General features: G+C 43.0%; 1 protein-coding gene across 1 annotated transcript in view; it reads left to right on the forward strand.

Annotated features, from left to right (window-relative positions):
* Nucleotides 1-22,222, forward strand: part of LOC105484343 (hephaestin like 1) — a 104,832-nt gene that overhangs the window by 11,560 nt on the left and 71,050 nt on the right. Inside the window, exons 2-3 of the mRNA XM_011745864.2 lie at nucleotides 3,290-3,443; nucleotides 9,458-9,613. The gene's annotated coding sequence lies outside the window, so the exon portion shown is untranslated. The remainder of the gene's footprint in view (nucleotides 1-3,289; nucleotides 3,444-9,457; nucleotides 9,614-22,222) is intronic.

Genomic DNA, 22,222 nt, shown 5'->3' on the forward strand with positions numbered 1-22,222 from the left:
GAAGCATTGTTTCTGGGATTCTATGCCCCAGGGAAGTCTCACCTAAGCAGCTCCCACCTGGAGCCAGAGACCTCATTTCTAACAGGAATTCACCTCCTGCAGCTACCCACACCCAGAAATTTGCTACAGTTAATCAGCATCATTGATGCCATATAACAAGATTTCCCAAAGAGCTCTGCTCCTCAGGGTGGGATTTTAAAAAAAGTGCTGGTGAACAGCCTGGTACCTTCCCAGAAAACAGGTTGGGAGTCTGTAAACTCCTTCCTGGGTGCCCTGTCCAGCTCATCTGCATTCTGCCAGCCTCGGTCACTGAGGTATACTAAACACAGCCCTATTGAGCCATTAGTAAAAGAACCATAGAAGGGTGGGAGAAAGAAGAGGGGCTCTTTCATCTTCAAAGAAGGGATGATCTAGAGTTTGGATTGACCTTCAACCAACCAGTCCTAGAGAGCACCCTGATTTGCCAAACGCCTCCACACAGACATCACACTGAAACCTACAGGTCTCAAACAAGAGAACTCACTTTGTCTTTAAGACTTTTTCTCTGGTCACTAAAGATGAGCAGAAATGGAGATGTCTCCACTAGTACAAATGAATGTGAGTACAACCAAGGTCAATACAAAACAAGCTTCAAGGATCAGGGAGGACCCACCTATTTTAAGAGTATTGGATACACACACAAAATTCTAGGTTCAACAAAAGAATTCTGAGAGTTCTAACGCAATGGAATTTGACCTGTACTGATCACCCACATGTGCCTTCTTTGTTTCTGATAGGAGGTCTCAGGAGCAGTTTTTTGTTTGTTTTGTTTTGTTTTGTTTTGAAATAGGGGTCTCCAACTCTTGGCCTCAAGTGATCCTCCTGTCTCAGCATCCTATAGTGCTGGGATGACAGGCATGAGCCACCACTCCTGGTCATCTCGAAAACTTTTGGTGACTGGATTTAGGAGAAGTTATGACCATATATCATGTACCCAAGTAACAACACAGCTGGTTGTGAGGTTTGAGCATGGAGGGTGGCAGGGCATATTTAGGGTATGAGGGGGATCATGAAGGGGATCCCTGTTCTGTGGAGGAGTGAATGAATGCCTGACCCTTTAGTCATAGAAAGAGGCAGTTGTGAGTCTCTAGGATCTTTCCTGCCCGTTGCTCTGGTTTCTCTTTGAATGAGAAACACAGAGCGCCACCCTAAAGGGTCCAGAAGTGTCACCCATGAAATTCTATGGGAAAACCCTATGTCTCGATCACAGTGGCCAGATTGTGCCCACATCTCCCGTTTCTCCCCCAACAAAACCTCCAGACACTGGAGCCAAGAGAAGAGCTAGATGCCCGAACCCAGTATTGTCCTTAGACCTGGGCAATAGGGCCCCTGTGCCAAGCCACAGCCCTCAGAGGGTCTTTTGTTTAAAGTGCTGCCCTGAAAGATGGTTTCCTTCTGAGCTCTGGGACTGTCTGGGCTCCTCTGGGCAGGTTACCCTGAGACCAGACAGCAACCTTCTTATGCCTTTGAAGATCTCCAGTAGCATTTTCCCCCTTTGGGGTGCTCTCTAACCCTCTAGCTTGTGCAGGGGGAGGTGGTCATCCAGATGCCCTAGGAGCTCTAGGACTTGTGTTATTGGGTTGTTCAAGGGCCCTCTAGGCAGCTCCAGTTCCAGGAGGGTGGCCTTGTTGGTGGACTATTACAACTGGCAGACATGATATTTCTTTTGTAAGACTGGGCTACCAGAACTGTGCTCAGGTTACTTATATTCACCTCCCACTCCTAGAGGTGGCTCTTCCAAGATCAAGGATCCTATAGTGCCTTGTCATCCCAGATCAAGATCCATAGAACAAAGAGCACTGGGGGCTTGAATCACCTCCTGGGCTGGGAAGGGAGGGGAAGACAGAGGAGCCTGAGGAGAGAGTGGAGGGAAGCCAATGTCCTTTGTTCTTCTTTTCACTGTATCCATGATTGAAGGCTGGCTTTTCTGAGTCTCTGACACCAGAGTTTGCCTCAGGCTTGTGGGAGGTGAGGTATCTTCAGGTACTTTCCAAGTGGAGGAAAAAAATGAATGCCTGAGAGTGGATGTTCCCACTGGGCAGGGACGTGTGGCTTCTTAACTTTTCTCAGAGAACTCAACCAAAGTGTCTTTCAGGACCACCCTGAGTTGTCCTGTTTTTTTTTTTTTTTTTTTTTTTTTTTTGAGATGGAGTCTCTCTCTGTCGCCCAGGCTGGAGTGCAGTGGCCAGATCTCAGCTCACTGCAAGCTCCACCTCCTGGGTTTACGCCATTCTCCTGCCTCAGCCTCCCAGGTAGCTGGGACTACAGGTGCCCGACACCTCGCCCGGCTAGATTTTTGTATTTTTTAGTAGAGATGGGGTTTCACCGTGTTAGCCAGGATGGTCTCGATCTCCTGACCCCGTGATCTGCCCTTCTCAGCCTCCCAAAGTGATGGGATTACAGGCTTGAGCCACCGCGCCTGGCCAGAGTTGTCCTGTTTTTTGTCGTTGCTGTTGATGATGACAGGTGAGGTTTCTAGGGATGGGACTTCTATACACTCTATTTCACCCTGTAAAATATAAGCATGCTTCAGAACAGGCTGCTGGGCCACCTCCCCAGACACCTCCTGGGTGCGGTCTTTAGGTTCTCCCCGCATCATTCACCTTGGGTTTAACTTGAACTTTGCTGCACTCATCACAATATGTAATTAATCTAGAAAACTTATTTGTGGTTCACAATTTATGTTGTTCACTAGATTATGAACTCTTCAAGGACAGGGACTGTCTGTCTCATTCCCAGTTGACTAGAATGGTGTTTGGCACAAGGCAGATGCTTGGTAAATATTCTCAAACAATTAAATACATTATTTCATCACAGCACTTTTATTAGTTGGGGTGTTTGCCCATATGCAGTCTCTATGCTGTGCCTTTACAATTCTTAGGTCCTGGTTATGTTGGAGGAAACCTCTTGTATGATGCTCATGTTTCCCGCTTTGAAAGGGCCTCCTGAGCTGGCATTGGCTTTCCAGTTAGCCCAGTTCCACTAATGCCCACCGAGTGTGGAGCTCTGGTGTGTAGGCTTTGGAGTCAGAAAGACCTGGGTTTGAATCCTGGCCTGGCCATTTTCTAGCTGTGTGACTTCAGGCAAGTTATTAACCTTCCCAAACCTTAGTTTCCTCATCTGTAAAACAAGGACAATAACATCTACCTCATAGGGTATTCTGGTTGCAGAATGAAAGTGATACTATGTGTAAAACAGCATGCCGGCTGACATACTGTAAATGCTACAGTTGTTAATATTATTTCCTCAGGGCCTGCTGAGCACCTGGTTCTATAATAACCACTACACAAAGAAGAACAAGATAATCCCCTGATCCAGATAAGAAATGGCTTAAACACCAGACCTGGGTGTGATGGTGAGGCAGCCTGGCCCTCAGACCTCAAATCTTGGAGCAGAGGTTCTTGGTAAGAGCAAGAGTTTAAAAACTGGGGATCCAGGGTACAGGCAGCGGAGGCTGGAACAGCCCCTGAGCTGCAGATTCTTTTAATAAATTCTTGAGACAGATGTAGTGGGAGGGTGGTATGGAGACCTGGTCAGATGCTATTCTCAAGGGGTTCAGGATCTTTTAAAGCAGACTAACATGTAAGCAAACAATAACATAAACAGGGATAGGCGTGTGGGCAGAGTACAGAGGAAGCACAGAGAAGGGAGTGATTAATTGCCAGGGGCTGGGAGGAGGGAGGGTGTGGTAGGTGTGGCAGGAACCAAGGAAGGCTTCAGAGAGGAAAAGCCCAGGATGATTTGGGAAGATGAGAAGGAATTTAGTGGGGGTGGAGACTGGGGAGCACGAGAGGCAGGGGTGGAGGGTCGGGACACAAAATGGAGGAATGAAACAAAATGGTATGTTTGGGTGTTTTAAGTGGACTGTCTGGGTGGATGGGCTAAGCTGGAGGGGCATTTTGGAATCCTCCTCCAGTAAACCAGTCCTTCAACATCCCTGGCCCATATTTCTTTGCAGAGCATGGGTCCCACTCTGCAGCATGAAGCAGGTGACCATGGTCTCTAGGCCCCCCACCAATCCCCATTTTCCTCGTCTGGATGGGTTCTGTAGGGATGCTGGTTTTAGAGTCTTACAGACCTCCACTATTTGCCAGTTGTGGGGCATTGAGAAAATAATCCGAATTTTCTAAATCTCAGCTTCCTCATTTGTAAAATAGGGGTAAAACTTGTGCACACCCTGAAAGGGCTGTTGTAATAAGAAAATGAAATAAAGATCTAGTGCAGAGACTGCTACATAACATAGAGCCAGTGTACATTTGCAAGCATCTTATATTCATTTGTTCATTCAGTCATTCATTTGCACATGCCTTAGTTCGCCATTTCTCCAGTGCCTATGATGTGTCAGATCTTGGGGACACAGGGGTGAACAAGACCCAGCCCCTGTCCATGAGAAGCCTGTGTTGAGTGTGTAGGGGAGAGCAGATGAAGAGGTGGTCACTGTACTGTGTGGCGGGCTATGGCAGAGGCATGCACAGCACTGGTGGGAGCTCAGAGGAAGGGCACAACCATGATGATGGCTAAATGTTGAGGAGTGACCCCAGTTCCCAGAAGTCAAATCAGGACCAGCTCTAAAAGATAAGTCAAGACCATTAGTCCTTACCCTAAAGGCCAGAGAAAACCATTGAAAACTCTCAAGCAGTGGAGAGACCTGGTCCTGTCTGCAATCGGTAAGGTCACTCTAGCACCAGTCAGTGCAGTAGAGAAGCCACAGGGCTCCAGGTGGGGAATAATGAGGTACCATCAAGGGACTAGGGGCCCCAACGAGGTTTGAGAGCCATGATTTACTGTAGCAGGGCAGAGAGAGTGCAGGGCTGATGGAAGCTTGCAGTCACAGTTTGGGATATCAGAAGTCTTTTAAGGAGAATTCAACATATCTCTCAAAAAAGCAAAAAGTCTGAAGAATGGGAGAATCAATTTTGTCTCTTCCATTTTACTTATTTTAGAAAATGACACTTCAGCTAAGGCTAAGTAGAATATTATTCATTTGAATTGGCTTCTCCCAGGTCTAGCTAAGATAAATTTTTACTTAAATAGCCTGTATATAAATAAACTGGGGGAAATGACACCCTATCCAATAAATGGTGCTGGGAAAACTGGTAAGCCACATGTAGAATAATGAAACTGGATCTTCATGTCTCACCTTATATAAAAATCAACTCAAGATGGATCAAAGACTTAAATCTAAGACCTGAAACCATAAAAATTCTAGAAGATAACACTGGAAAAACTCTTCTAGACATTGGCTTAGACAAGTAATTCATGAATAAGACCCCAAAAACAACAAAAACAAAAATAAATAAATGGACCTAATGAAACTAAAAAACTTCTGCACACACACAAAAATAATCAGCAGAATAAACAGACAACCCACAGAACGGGAGAAAATATTTTCAATTTATGCATCTGACAAAGGACTGATATCTAGAATCTACAAGGAACTCAAACAAATCAGCAAGGTAAAACCAAATAATCCTATCAAAAAGTGGGCAAAGGACATGAATAGATAATTCTCAAAAGAAGATATACAGACAGCCCACAAACATATGAAAAAGTGCTCTACCTCACTAATTACCGGAGAAATGCAAATTGAAAGCACAATGAGATACCACCTTATTCCTGCAAGAATGGCCATAATTAAAAAGTTAAAAAAAAAAAAAAGATGCTGGTGTGAATGTGGTAAAAGAACATTTATACACTGATGATGAGAATGTAAATTAGTACAGCCTCTATGGAAAACAGAAAGGAAATTCCTTAAGGAACTAAAAGTAGAGCTACTATTTGATCCACAATCCCACTACTGGGTATCTACCCAGAGGAAAACAAATCATTACATGAAAAAGACACAGGCATATGCATATTTATAGCAGCACAATTCACAATTGCAAAGATATGGAACCAATCTAAGTGTGCATCAACTGAGTGGATAAAGAAAGTGTGCTGTAGATACACCATGGAATACTACTCAGCCATATAAAGGAATGAAATAATGTCTTTTGCAGCAACTTGGATGGAGCTGGAGGCCATTATTCTAAGTGAAGTAACTCAGGAATGGAAAACCAAATACAGTGTGTTCTCACTTATAAGTGGGAGCTAGGCTATGAGGATGCAAAAACATAAGAATGATATAACGGACTTAGGGAATTGGGGCCAGAATGTTGGGAGGGAGGTGAGGAATAAAAGACTACATATTCAGTGCAGTGTGCACTGCTTGGATGATGGCTGCAGTAAAATATCAGAAATTACCACTAAAAACTTACCCATGTAACCAAAAAACACCTGTACCCCCAAACCTATTGAAATAAAAATAGAAGTTAATTTAAAAATATAGCCTACACAGGCCTACCTTGTCCTATTGCCCTTCGTGTCATTGCACTTCACAGATATTGCGCCTTTTGCAAATTGAAGGTTTGTGGTAACCCTGAGTTGAGCGTGAGCTGACAGAAGTTTGCAGTCAGAGTTTGGGATCTCTCAAAATGTATTTCTCAGTCTATTTGTGCCGTATTTCCAACAGCATGTGCTTACTTCATATCTCTGTGTCACATTTTGTTAACTCTCATAATATTTTAAACTTTTCATTACCATTATACCTGTTATGTTGATCTGTGATCAGTGATCTTTGATGTTACCATTGTAATTGTTTGGGGGCACCACAAGCCATGCTCATATACAACAGCAAACTTAATTGATAAAATGTGTGTGAGATGACTGCTCCACTGTTGGGAACAGGCCCCCAAATTTGGCCATAAACTGGCCCCAAAACTGGCCATAAGCAAAATCTCTGCAGCACTGTGACATATTCATGATGGCCATGACGCCCACGCTGGAAGGTTGTGGGTTTACTGGAATGAGGGCAAGGAACACTTGGCCTACCCAGGGCGAAAAACCGCTTAAAGGCATTCTTAAACCATAAATAATAGCATGAGCGATCTGTGCCTTAAGGACATGCTCCTGCTGCAGATAACTAGCCAGACCCATCCCTTTACTTTGGCCCATTCCTTTATTTCCCATAAGGAACACTTTTAGTTAATCCATAATCTATAGAAACAATGTTTATCACTAGCTTGCTGTCCATAAATATGTGGGTAAATCTCTGTTCAAGGGTCTCAGCTCTGAAGGCGGTGAGACCCTGATTTCCCACTCCATACTCTATATTTCTGAGAGTGTGTCTTTAATTTCTCTAACACCACTGAGTTAGGTTCTCCATGACAGAGCTGGTCTTGGCACTCCATTGGCTGCCATTCTCCTGTCACTCTCTCTCCTCAGTCCTCTCTATTCCCTGAGACACAACAATGTCAAAATTAGGCCAATTTAATAACTCTACAAAGGCCTCTATGTGTTCAAGTGAAAGAGTCGCACATCTCTTACTTTAAATCAAAAGCTAGAAATGATTAAGCACAGTGAGAAAGTCATGGTAAAAGTTGAGACAGGCTGAAAGCTAGGCCTCTTGTGCCCAACAGTTAGCAAAGTTGCAAATGCAAGAAACATTCTTGAAAGAAATTTAAAATGTTACTTCAGTGAACACATGCATGCTAAGAAAGCCTTATTGATGATATGGAGAAAGTTTTAGCGATCTGGATAGAAGACCAAATCAGTCACAATATTCCTTTAAACCAAAGCCCAATTCAGAGTGAGGCCCTAAGTCTTTTCAATTCTTTGAAGGCTGAGAGAGATGAAGAAGTAGCAGAAGAAAAGTCTGAAGCTATGAGAGGTTGATTCCTGAGGGTTAAGGAAAGAAGCCATCTCCATAACACAGAAGTGAAGATGAGGCAGCGAGTGCTGATGGAGAATCTGCAGCAAGTTTTCTGGAGGGTCTAGCTAAGATAACTGATGAAGGTGGCTAAACTATACAATACATTTTTTTTCTTTGTTTTTTCTTCTTTTTCTTTTCTTTTTTTCTTTTTTTTTTTTGAGACAGGATCTCATTCTGCCTCCCAGGCTGGGTGCAGTGGCAGGATCTTGGCTTACTGCAATCTCAGCCTCCTGGGTTCAAGTGATTCTCCCAGCTCAGCGTCTGGAGTAGCTGAGATTACAGGCGTGTGCCACCACGTTTCACGAATTTTTGTATTTTTTGGTAGAGATGGGTTTCACCATGTTGGCTAGGCTGGTCTCGAACTCCTGACTTCAAGTGATCTGCCCACCTTGGCTTCCCAGAGTGCTGGGATTACAGGCATGAGCCACCACACTAGGCCAATAAATTTTCAATGTAGACCAAACATCCTTATAGTAGAAGAAGAGGACAAGTCGATGCCTGGTTTTAAAGCTTCAAAGGATAGGCTCACTCTTGTTTTTATTTGTTTTTACAAGATGGGGTCTCACCATCTTGCCCAGGCTGGTCTCAAACTCCTGCACTCAAGTGATTCTCCCACCTCAGCCTCCCAAGGTGCTGGGATTACAGGCATGAGCCACTGTGCCTGGCCCAAGGATAGGCTAACTCTCCTAGTAGGTGCTAATGCAGCTGGTGACTTTAAGTTGAAGCCAGTGCTCATTTACCATTCCAAATATCCCAGGACCCTTAAGAATTATGTACAGTCTACTCTGTCTATGCTCCCTAGATGGAATAATAATGCCTGGACAGCAGTACATCTGTTTGCAGCATAGTTTACTGAATATTTTAAGCCCAGGGCTGAGACTTACTGCTAAGAAAAAAAAAATTCTTGCAAAATATTGCTGCTCATTAACAATGACCCAAGAGCTCTGATGGAAATGTATAATGAAATGAATGTTGTTTTCATGTCTGCTAACACAATGTCCATTCGGTTTCTCATAGATCAAGGAGTAATTTTGAATTTCAAGTCTTATTATTTAAGAAATACCTTTCTTAAGGCTATAGGTGCCACAGATAATAATTCCTCTGATGAATCTGGGCAAAGTAAATTGAAAACCTTCCGGAAAGAATTCACCATTCTAAATGCTATTAAAAATATTTGTGATTCATGAGAGAAGGTCAAAATATCAACATTAACAGGAGTTTGGAAGAAGTTGAAGTTCATTCAAACCCTCATGGATGACTTTGAGAGGTTCAAGACTTCAGTGGAGGAAGTACATACAGACGTGGTAGAAATAGCAAGTGAACTACAATTAGAAGTGGAGCCTGAATATGTGACTGACTTGCTGCAATCTCATAATAAAATTTACATGAATAAGGTGTTGCTTCTTATAGATGAACAAAGCTAGTGGTTTCTTGAAATGGAATCTACTGGTGAAGATGCTGTGAATATTGTAGAAATGACGACAAAGGATTCAGCATATTACATAAACTTAGCTGATAAAGCAGGAGGAGGGCTGGGAAAATTTATTCCGATTTTGAAAGAAGTTCTTTTGTTGGTAAAATACCGTTGAACAGCATCATGCGTTACAGAGTAATCTTTCATGAAAGGAAATCAATTGATGTGTCAACCTTTATTGTTCTTATTTTAAGAAATTGCCACAGCCACTTCAACCTTCAGTGACCACCGTCCTGATCAGTCAGCAGCCATCCACATTGAGGCAAGACCCTCCACAGCAAAAAGATTGACTCATTGAAGACTCAGATGATTGTTAGCATTTTTAAACAATAAGGTGTTTTTAAATTAAGGTATGTACATTTTTTAGACATAATGCAATTGCACACATACTTACTAGACTATAATATTGTGTAAACACAACTTTTTTTTTTTTTTTTTAGATAGGGTCTCACTCTGTCACCCAGGCTGGAGTGCAGTGGTGTGATCTTGGTATACTACAGCCTCGACCTCCTGGGCTCAAATGATCCCCCCACCTTAGCCCCCTGAGTAGCTGGGACTATAGGTGCACCCCACCATGCTTGGCTAATTTTTTTGTATTTTTTATGGTGACAAGGTTTTGCTGTGTTGCCCAGGCTGGTCTCAAACTTCTGGCCTCAAGTGATCCTCCCACCTTGGCCTCCCAAAGTACTGGGATTACAGCTGTGAGCCACTGTACGTGGCCTAAGCATAAGTTTTATATGCACTGGAAAACCAAAAAATCCATATGATTCAACTTTATTTTGATACTCGCTTTATTGTGGTGGTCTGGAACCACACCTGCAATATCTTCGAGGTATGTCTGTACCATAATTTCAAATAAATATGATTTAACCCAGGATTATCTTTCTCTGCTATTGATGCATGGTGTCAAATTTACCATATCTGAAAACTGGTGAATGTTTTGAGGAATGGAGTGAATATCTAGAACTGGCCATCTCACATAATAAATGCTTGATAAATGGGTTTCTCAACTTTAAAAAACATGTCAGAATAGTGTTCAACGGAGTTGGAAGTATTTGTTAACATTATTACTTACACAGGTTACTTAATCAAATTTTAAGTTGTCAAACACATCTTGTATGTAACTGCGTGTTTTCAAAAATGAGTGTTGACATTATAATTCACAGGTTTCCTGATAAAATTTAGACACTATCAAACACATTGGGCATGGAACTGTGGACTTTCCGAAATGAGTATTATAGGAACACTGCATTGTCTCATACCAGTTTCTTTTCTTTAGCTCCCATGGCATTCAAATGCTCTTTGAGTAACACCTTTACTGTCCTAGGATAAGGAAGAATTTGAGAGAGCTTTCCAGAACCCTATTTCATTGTTTTTAATAAACTCTTTCCCTCTTTTGGCTCTCAGTAAGGAAGTTCTCTGCTACAAACAGAGTAAATGCATTGACTTCATCTGCTACAGTGACTCAGATTTCTTGACCTGATCTATTCTGCAGATCTAGTTTTTGAATCAGAAGTTAGATAATGCCTTCTCCTGGGTTTTAATTACACGTGTTCAGTATCTTGGGCAGGAAAGTTAACTCTTTTGTCTCTTTGAGCTGTATCACTTATACCTTTTTTTTCCTTCTGTGCAAAAAGGAGGGAATATGTCCTAATAATGCTTTTGATAGGCCCAAAATAACCAGCTTCTCTGGGATATAAGCAACAAGATATTTGATTTGGGACATTTCCAAATTCCCCAAACCTTTTTTTTTTTTTTTTTAATGTGAGACAGTCTTGCTCTGCCATCCAGGCTAGAGTGCAGTGGTGTGATCTTGGCTCACTGCAACCTCCACCTCCCAGGTTCAAGCGATTCTTCTGCCTCAGCCTCCCAAGTAACTGGGGTAACAGGTGCATGCCACCACGCCCGGCTAATTTTTGTATTTTTAGTAGAGACAGGGTTTCACCATGTTGGCCAGGCTGGTCTCGAACTCATGACCACAGGTGATCCGCCTGCCTTGGTTTCCCACAGTGCTGGGATTATAGGCCTGAGCCACTGTCCCTGGCCTATTATTAATTAAGATGAATGTTAATACAAACTGTGCTATGGGACATTTATAGGGTAGCTACAGTTTAAAGAAAAATAATTCTCTTACTTGAGACAGGTAGAAGGCATGGCACATAGGACTTTGGCAAAGAATAGTGGCAAGAAAGCTGAAGACTGTGGGGAAATGCAAGTCTGTGGGTACACAGGTTGACAGTCTCTCTTAGAGGGCATGAATGAGGAAGAAGGACTTTAACACTTATTTAGTACCTACCCTATGCTAGGGACTGGGATAGGCACTTTGTAGACATCATCATTTAAAAAGTTCCTTAAGAATCCCTCAATCCTTCTTCTATAGTCTCCAGCTCAATGATGTTAAGTGATTCCTCCATGCCACTAAATTAGAAAGTGGTAGGAACTCACATTCAAACCCAGGTCTGACCAACTTCAAAGGCCAGGAGGCTGTTTCCTTCGTTCCATGGCTGTTCCCTCAAGAGTAACTCTGCATGGGGATCAACCTCTCTTCCAAGGTTGATCAAGGTCTCTATCAATACTGAGATTCTGGGACACAGATTAGATAGACACAGAAGAATGGCCCAGCCTTTTTCACCTGTGACTGAATTTTGTCTCCATGTGTCTGAAGGGTACTCCCCCATCATCATTTTCATTTATTCCAAGAAAGGCGGCTCCCTGTGTGGAGGTGGTGGCCACTAACACTTTGGCTGACCTGAGTAGTCAACCTTCTCATTTTTGCTGGTAGGATTTGAGAGAATATGGGGGAGATGGCATACGAGCCAATGAAGGATTAGTGGGGTTTTATGTTGTTGTAATGAACTTTATGATGTTAGTTTGTGGTTTCATGTAGCCTCATAAAACAAGCTGGATGGTGATTATGTCACTTCCTCTACCGTCCTGGCAGAGATGAGGCTTTCTTTAGTGCCTGGAGTATTTCCTGATGCTCCACTCAGGCCAGCTCACTTTTCAGATTTTAATGTGTTCCTGTAAGAGGTGTGGAAAAGAAAAGAAGCAGAAGGGGTGGGGGAAAGCCATCAGCCCAAGTTGTCATACTGTCATCCTGGCTGACAAATGACTGATGTCAGAGCATGGTACCGAAACTTACAGAAACAGGCCTATTGGCTTGGGCAGTAAATAAATAAGCCAGTTACACATTTCCTGGATGGCTGGCAAAAGTGTTGTTGTCAAAGTAACTCCCGCATTGAGCTTGCTTTGCTTATGCAAGTCCTCAACCTCTGCCTCTGCCCCAACCCCAAGCTACCTGAAGAGGAGGAGCTGAGTGAGGGGGAGGGACCAACAGATTTGTCCCCTGTGCAGGCTGCCTGCCTGCTTGAGTTACATCCACAAATGCCTCGGAAGCAGCCGGCTGGCTGCATCTTTCTCCTCACATTCCTGGGTCTGTCTGGGCTGGTTGGCGCAGTTACCAGAACATACTACATTGGGATTGTGGAAGAATACTGGAACTATGTACCCCAAGGGAAGAATGTTATTACTGGGAAAAGTTTCACGGAAGACAAGTGAGTGAACTTAGGGTCCTCTTTGACTCCCAGGTTTGGCCTCTTTTTGACTCTGCATGGGGAAGGTTGTATTTCTTGGGTACTTGTAATTGGGGTGAGTTGATCTAGACCAAGAGAAGATGTTTTGTTTTTTTGCTTGAAGATCCCTAGTATGGATGGGTGTGTAATTTGGAAGAGATATTCATAGCTCCATATATTTGTTGAGCCACCTATTAACAGCCTTGCCTGTGAAGAGGCATATACACAACCAGGTGTTTGACAATTTTCACCAGGCACTACTAGTAACTTCTGGGGGATTCTGTTTGTTTGTTTGTTTTTAAATGACAATACTTGGGATGAAGATTTGAGAAATTTCAGGAATTCCTTACTGTTAAAACACAGTGTTTTCTTAGTTTGTATTTTTGGAATGAAGCATCATAATTGAAGATGAGTAAGCTAAGTCATGTTTTTCAATGTTTAAAAGAGAGGGAAGTCACAGGAGATTTGCCTGCTATTTTCAGAGTTTCCTTGAGTCTACTTAGAGATAGCTCTTTCACTGGTAAAAAGTCTATTCCAGCTCCAAGTCATTCATGCTGAGGGCAATATCTTATCCCAGAACCCATAGCATAGCTAGGTGAGATGGTGCCACGGTGTTCTATGTTCCTGATTTTTAATTTGGGGCACAAAATAACCCTTGCTCCCTGCCCCCTCCAGGGCCTAATATCTTAACTATCTAGTTTGTTTCATGGATCTCCCTCTGAAGTCACCTCCTGACTCCAGAAGCTGCCATGCTATTTTCAACTTTGTGGTTAGTAGAACATCTTTTGAGATGTTTTGGCAAACTCTGTTGGATATTTGAATGCTTGCTTCTTTTCTGATAGGCAGAACCCATTGCATTCAGCATCCATGTTCCATTTCCTAAAGATGAGTTTAGTTGATAAAACTCAGGAACAGCACAGGGCCTAGCAAAAAGTCTTTAAGAGCCGGGGCCCCTTGTCTTTGAGGAAAGACCAAAGATACAGTTGACTTGGAAATACAGCTTCCAAGTTTTCTAACAACACCAAGGTGGTATAGTCATGTTTTGTTTACCAAAGATAAAGCCTATGCCAGACAAGCTGCCAAGGAAGACTTTTCCTTAAGCTTTGTACCAGGAAATATAATGTCTGCAGGGCTATTTCCAAAGGAAACTCTTGATTGCTTTCAATCCCACATCTGCTGACCATTGGTGGTGGTGTCTTTACTGTGATGAATAGCTATGGGATTGAAAGGGTACCCAAAATGCCAGGAGCCTTCTCTACAAATAGAGCTCTGCTATTCTCAGAGAGGGCTCAGTAGGAAACGGTCAATGTGAGCAGCTACTGGGGATAAGAATATTGAAAATGTGTACACTGAGTGTAATGAATATAGCGTTTAAATGTGATACTGGATTGCTTTTCCATAAGATTAACACGCACAGAAATTCTGTCTTCTTCCTAAAATGCCCATGTCACTATAACTGTGTATGGACCTTTGTTCTGACCCAAAAATTCTATGAGGGATTTTTCAATTCATTACTGCTTGCAGATATTATTCTCATTTTATGAACCAGGAACCAAGTCTCTGAGGTTAAATACCTGCCAGAGTTTATAGAGTAAATGTCTGATATTTAAAGGACCAGGAGAGCCAGGTGCTCAGAATTCCACCATGAGTGGAAAGAACCTGAAATAGAAATCTGGAGACCTGACTTCTAGCACTTGCTTTGCCCAACTTGGTGTGTAATCTTGAACATGTCACATAATCTCTCTGAATATCACTTCCTTTAATCTGTGTAAGAAGGGAGTTGAAATGTAATCCATAGAGTCACTTGAGAAGTGTAATGCCAAAGCATTAGAAATAATTTTGAAACCGAATGAAAAATATCTTACCTGACTTGCCAGTTCTAGAAAGATTTTTGCAATGGTGAATGAAAGGAGACAGATGATTTGCAAATGTTCAGTCCTAGAAATTAGAGTTAGAGAAGACATGGGACTGATTGTGGACCTATGTGACAACTTTTGAAGTAGTCTGTATTTTTCTTTCTCCATTTTTTCCCCTGTCCTTTAAGAATTATCTCCAATTCCTCACTTCATACATGAAGCTTTCCCCCATGACCCTGGCTTGTTCTGATCTGTTTCCTTCCTAACCACTCATGGAGCTTGGGGTCTTTATCATGAACTTAGACACTGCATTTTCTTCCCTCTGCATTGCCCTCTAATTGCTTGATGTACATCAGTCATGTCTGCAGCTGCAGTAAAACACCATGATGATAGATAAGAAGTTTGGCCATAAATTTAATAGTCCCCCTTCCCTACACGAGCTTTGTCATTGACAGTACCCCATGGAGGATCTAGCATAGGGCAGGCATTCAAAATCATTGAAGTAAAAACGAATCACCTGATCGAATGAGTTGTTCTAGTTGCTTCATCTTTGAATAAGGGGAATGGGCAAAAATCTGGGGGAAAACATGGTGGGTGCCAAAGTTTCGGTAATGTAAAAACATTTGGAAACCAAACTTAGGCACATCCTGATGCACAAGGATGAGATCAGAAATGAATTGAAATCATTTCACTGAGACTCTGTAGCCCTTAGATGGTGCAATTTAATTTTCCTACTTGGTACCTTTGCTTGATTATAGGGTTCAAAAATATAATTGAGTCTGTAATCACTAATATTTCCTAGAAAGTATAGGATTTAGGAGTTAGATTCTATTTAGGAATATTTTCTCCAGATAAATATACTTCTTCTCCTCCTCCCTGGAGTAAATGGGGGCACCAGGCTCCTTTGAGTTGCCTGGGGATGGTGTCAGTATTTTGATCTATTTATACCAGTCCTGCTCAGGCTCATAAAGTGCTTAATTAAGGTGTGTGTTTGGTGGTAAAGCCTGGTCTTTAATGGAACTAGAGTGGGGTCATCTTATTTAAAGCCACAGTTCTCACCATAGACCCCATTAGACAATCAACACACATTCTGGCATTTTCTTCCCAGTGAAATGCAGGGTTTTCATGGATGCTAACTCATGGGTGGAACTGCGCTTAAACACAAATGAGGCTAGCCACTGTTCAAACCCCAGGTTTGTAGGGTCTGTTAGTTGACCCAGCCACATCACTGCATCAGCCCAGTGGGTGGCAAGGGGCTTGGACTATTCTAAGGAGCAGGCCCTAGGACGGGTAGGAGAGAGAACTCACACATCTATCTGAAAGAAGGACCAACTGAGGGGAAGCAGGGAGGAGACAGAGGTTTTTGTGAGCTTTGAAATAAAGAAAAGAATATCATCTGGTTAGTGCATAGTCTAAACAAACGGTAACTTTCAGACCTCAACTTCTGTCTTATCAGCACCAAAAATATTTTGTTTAGACTGATACCATATGAATCTCTTGGAGCTGCTGTTATATGCTATATCAGTGAGTGATTGTTTCTGGCTGCCACTAGAGACTGGAGTATAATGTCTTTAACAAATTAGGATTTTGTATTCATTTGTAGAAGAATCTGGAAGCGGGCAGTCCAAGGCTGGTGGGATAGATGGTATAATAGGATCTCAGGGGCTTTCTATATTTCTGATCCACCATACTTAATTTATGTGCTTTAAACCCTATGTGGTTTCCCTCCTCAAGCACATTCATGGTCACAAGATTGCTGCTGGATCTCCAGCCGTCATGTCTATATTCCAGAAAGAAAGAGAGGAAGGGAAAAGGTAGAAGCAGAACAATTTTTGCTGCATCTGCCTTTTAAAGGGTTCTCACTGAAACCCTACCCAACTGATTTACTTACATCTCATTGGATATGCATAGCCACAAAGAGAACTTGAAAAAATATAATCTTTCAGCTGTGTGCTTTTCTGCCTGAATAAAGATAGAATTTGTCTCTGACACTAAGAAAGAAGGGGAGCATGACTATTGCAAGGCAGCTGGCAGTCCCTGCTACCCTCCTCTACCTCAGTTCTCCCCTGTTTTTCAGGATTCACAGGCATCCTCTTAGTCCTCGTCTTCCTTTTCCCACCTCCATATGATGGGCCCCCACCTCCATATGATGGGCCCCCAAGGCCTGGTTAGCAGGATCTGAAAGATAACTCATTGACAGTATAAGTTATCTAAGTGTCACTGAGTATTTACTATGCTCCAGGCATTGCTTTAAACGGTTAGCACACCATGAAGTGGGGTGACCAATCTTCTGTACCTGAGAGGGAGATCAGGGGGCATCAGGAGGATTTCCCCAGCCAAGTGTAGCCCAGCCTTGGTCTGAGGGAGATGCCGTGGCAGACCAGTTTGCTGGTAAAGTATTGGGCTCTGGCATCAACTGTTACATTTAAAATTCTTGTCCCACTTTATGGGTGAGTAATTCAATCTCTCTTTGCCTCAGTTTTCTCATCAGTAAAATGGGGATAGCGATAGTACTTGCTTTGAGGGTGTATTAGTTCCCTGTGGCTGCTATAACATATTACCACAAACTAGGTGACTTCAAACAACAGCAATTCATTCTCCCCCAGTTATGGAGGCCAGAAGTCTGAACTGAACGTGTTGGCAGGGCCACACTGCCTCTGGAGGTTCTAAGGGAGGGGCCATTCCTTGACTTTTCCAGGTTCTGGTATCTGCCAGCATTCCTTGGCTGTGGCTGCATCACTCTGATATCTGCTTCCACTTTCATATTGTCTTGTTCTCTGTGTGTGTCTAGCCTATCTTTGCCTCTTACTTATAAGGACACTTTTGATGGTGTTTAGGGCCCACCCAGCTAACCCAGGATGATCTCCCCATCTCGAGATCCTTAACTTAATCACATCTGCAAAGACCCATTTTTCCAATAAGTTTCTGTGGATGAGGACTGTGGAGTTGTCTTTGGGACTTAGGATCTGCAGATACTCAGACACAGTGCCTGCCACTTGAGAGCACTTGATCAGCTCTCATGGTAGCTCTGCTGTCTCATGGGGTTCTCTGGAGAGCAGGAGCCCTGGGGGAAAGACATTGGCTAGTCACATTTTCCTCTTTTCTAACAAAGCTGTACACTTGACCAGAAATAATCATAACTGTCATTGATTCAGCACCACTCTCCCCGTTGCTGTTTGGGGGGTTCCACACCTATTCTCACTGAATCCTTATGATAGCTCTACCACAGTCACCAGTTTACAGCAGAGGAAACTGGGTTCAGCGAGGTTAAGTCTTTTCCCCATTTCACAACCAGCAAGTGAGAGAGTTGGGATTCAAGCTCATTCTCCTTCCCCCTCATCATGCCATTTGTTTTGAAAAATGCCTTGTATATGCGCTGGAGGGCTTCTGTGGAAATGAAGCGTGAAAAGCGAGGACCCAAGACATAGGTGGTGCCAGGGGACCCAGAGTGAAAGAATGTATCTAGAAGCATATCATCCAGATGCTATTAAAAATTATTAATCTCATAGGGAGGGTGCAGCTTCACCAAACTGAATGTGTAATCTCTGTCTCCACTCTTTCTTTTGCCAAGTGGCACTTGTCTCAATCTCATCCTTTTTTCTCCTTGGTGAAGAATGTTTCTTCTCAAGCTCAGACAATATTTCTTGTCCTTATTGTGACCCTTATGATCTCACGTGTTGGCTCTGATCACACTCTCTGCTAAGGTTATTTTGCAGTTTATCTTCATCCTGTATTTCCCTGCCCTTTCCAGACATGTGGGCTCTGGACAGTAGAGTTGGCAGTTAACATTGTAAAACTGTGTGTTTATTGTCAAATGCATATGTTTTGTTTCCCAACTAGATGGTAGAACTCTTGCATGCAGGGACTGGATTAATACATCTCGGCCCCAGCTTCTAGTTTTTTGTTCCAGACATAGTAGATGATCGCAATTGCTCCAAGGAAGCGATTGGAAAACATTCCGCTAAAAGATGCAGGGGTCATGGGATTGCAGGTGTAGTTTACACCCCTGCAAGCTACGAACTCCTGAGAATCTAACCTGGAAGTCCAACTCTGCACTGTGTAGGGGATTCCCAAGGGCAGGTTTGTTCTGATAATGATTCTGATAATGATTAATGTCCCCTGCTTTTGGAAGATATCTCCCTCCACAGGATTGACCCCGGGCACCTGGCAATGTAATGTTCCAAGTCCCCATCTTGTCTTTAAGGCAGTTGCTAATGGTAACCTTCCTGGACTCACTGGATTCCTTTGCAGCAGGAAGTAGACACCTCCTTAGCTTGAGTCAAGATGTTAGAATGCAGACTGAAAATGTTCTTGAGGGATAGTGATTGCTCAGCCCCTCGCCATGGCTACGCAATGAACAACAGATGGCTCACCAATGTGACATTCTAATGAATATACTCCATTTAAATTGGAGGCTGCTTCATGGGGATGACTCCCTTGAAGTTACTTCCTTACTTTGTTTCTTGGGCAAATTTGCATTTTATAGAACTCAAAGGAGCTGGAGTTTCTGTTCTACTATTACAAATGCATAATATGTTCTCAATGGCTGGTTTGCTGTGTAGACACTAAAACAAACTGCTTTCTCTTCTCTTACTTCTGTCCCTTCCCACTTCTTTTTTTTTTTTTACTTTCAAGGTTTTTTTTCTATTAGTTAAAAAAGAATAGAGACAGGATCTCACTATATTGCCCAGGCTGGTCTTAAACTCCTAGCCTTAAGTGATCCTCCTGCATTGGACTCCCAAAATGCTGGGATTAGGCATGAGCCACCACACCCAGCCTCAACAAATTTTTATCAAACAGTTATTATAGTTTTTGTTTTGTGTTAAGTATCTTCCTAGGGTACCTTCATGGGTCAACCCTGTCCTACTCTTGATGTGGAGTCAGTGAAGGGGAAGAAGTCCTGGGACAAGGAGGAAGCTATGGGTTCTCTTCACTGTCTAAGCAGGAGGCTCCTCCCGCAGCAGAGGAGGAGAGGGTCTTGCAATAATAATTAAATCCCCGACCCAGAAGTGACACATGGCATTTCCACTCACAGCCCATTTGCCAGAACACTATGGCCCATCTAACTTGCAAAAGCAGAATCATTGTGGTCTTCTTTGGTTAGGGGGAAAGAAGAATTAGTATAGGCAAGCCCTGAAAAGTTCTACTACACGAATCATTTGGTGATCTTAGGAAAAATACAGATGCCATGGTCTTGCCAGTAGAAAGTCTGATTCCATCGCCTGAGAATAAAAATTTGGCAAATGTTCCAAATGAGTCTGATGCAAGTGGTACATGGGTGGACATTTGGGAACCACTGCTTTAGAAAACCCAATCCCCCCTTGGGGTGACTATTGGCTGTATAGGTGATAAGACTGATATGTGTCCAGGAATATGAAAAACAGTCAATGTATAACTCAGTGCAAAATATGAAGCATATATAATAAAGGCTGCAGTCCCTACAGGGACTCAGCAAACACTTCACTGCCCCTCCTGATACTTATGTTGTCTCTTATTTGGGTGCCTTTGCCAAACAACTCATGGTAAGACCTGGTCTTGTGGAGGTGATGGAGAAAGGTCTTGGGCAGAGGTGGGGTCAGGACCTTTTAGCAGATTAAAAGCAGCAGTACATATGTGAAGATGTGAGCATGTGTGCTCCACATGCATTTGCATGTGTGTATACTTTTGTGTCTTCATGTGCGTGGTGGGAGAACAGGGTAGAGAAGTAGAGTCCAATGTCCATCCTTCCCTGCAGGACCTGTTGGAATGATAAGATCCTATGAATAGTAGTGTTGTATTATAGCTTTTTACACATCAGGCTGAACCCAGAGAGCATACCAGAGATTCTGAATTAATCCTTGCTGTGCCACCTTACTGGGTGACCCATTGTCAGCTATAAAACTGGGCAATCTGAGGCTTATTAGCAAGCTTGGGGATGACTCAATTCTTCCTCTACCTCTTCCTCTTCCTCTTTCTTCTCCTTTTGAACAGCCTGTTCAATCAGGAGTTGTATTCAGCTACTTGTTAACAGAATCCTAAAAAACAGAAGTGGTTTAAATCGATTAAAGATTTATTATTATTGCTTACATAAAAGAGAGCCAGAGGTTGGCAATCATCTGGGTCCCAGGTTCCTTTTGGCTTTCACTTGACCATCCCTAGGGTGTGATCCTCTTCCTCATTATCTCAAGATGGCTGCTGGAGCTCCAGTCATCTTATCTACATTTCAGGCATGAATAAAGGGAAGAGAAGAGGATAAAAAGGGTGTCTTCCAGCTACACCTGGAGAAGTATCATTGAATGACTTCTGCTTACATCTGATTGCCTACAATTATGTCACATGACTATTCCAAGTTGCAAGCAAGGACTGAGAAATGTAACAGCCTCTATTATAAAGGTCCAGGGTCAGGCATCCCAACTTTTATATCCCATTCTCTTGCACAGGGAAGTGTAAATCTTTGCCTTGTAGAATGGGAGAGGGCTAACTCTTGCTCCTAGGTAGACACATGCAGGCTTAGTGGATGCTTGGATACAACAGACCCAAAGTGTTCATAGACAGGCCCAAGGCTTCAGCCTCAATGCCTGAGAGGAGAGTTGGCAAGCCAGAGACTGAGCAGGGATTCTCTTCCCTCCAACTCATTGAGCAGATGCCATGCTCTCTGCTCCAGAGGCCAATCCCCTTGCAGAGCACAGCTCAATCCAACAACACCCTTTGTTGTGGCAGTTTTGTTTTTAGAAATAGAAGGCATGCAAGAGAATTTTGGCCCCTTGGTGGCCGAACAGCCTGGGACTTCTTTTTTCAATAAAATATGAGCTTGTTTTTAGTATTGAATTTGTAGGTACAGAATAACTGCCTCTCCCATCACAACAGTATAAAAGAGAATGAATGAAAGTAAAATTCTCATCTGTCCTCCCTCCTACCTGTGGCTTCAGTCTCATAATCTGGAGGCAACACTTTGTTTCCCTGGTCACTTTCCAGATGTATTGTTTGCATATAGGTAAATGTGCATCGTTACACACACACACACACACACACATATACACACACACAAATGGGATAATACTTTACATACGGCTCTGCAATTTGCTTTTATTTATTAGTGTCTTGGTGATCATGCCATATCAGCACCTGTAGACCACCTTATTCTTTTCTTATGGGTATGTGGCATGAATGCCATCATTTATTTACCCAGCTGCAGTTGAAGAACATTTTGGTCTTTCCAGGCTTTTGCTATCAAAACCATTCTCTAATTTTTAAAACAGGATTCCTGTCTGGATCACATTGTTTGGATTGGAAGCTGAACCTAGTAGTTGGGGGAGAGAAAGCATTGCTGCTGCCTCTGGGAGGTCTTGCCCCGTGATTCCTGGGGTTCTTCTCTAGTCAGGCCCATCTCTGGCTTCTCCATGGGGGTTCTACACCCATGGGTTCCTTCTTGTCCCAGGACCTCCTCCCTACCACGGACTCCACATCAAGGGTGGGATAGGGTTAACCCTGGGAAGGTTAATAATCGGGTGCTCTGGGAAGATAAATAGCATGGATCTCCTTCATCTATAGG

This window comes from Macaca nemestrina, chromosome 12, assembly GCF_043159975.1.
Source record: "Macaca nemestrina isolate mMacNem1 chromosome 12, mMacNem.hap1, whole genome shotgun sequence".
In the NCBI taxonomy this organism is placed as follows: Eukaryota; Metazoa; Chordata; class Mammalia; order Primates; family Cercopithecidae; genus Macaca; species Macaca nemestrina.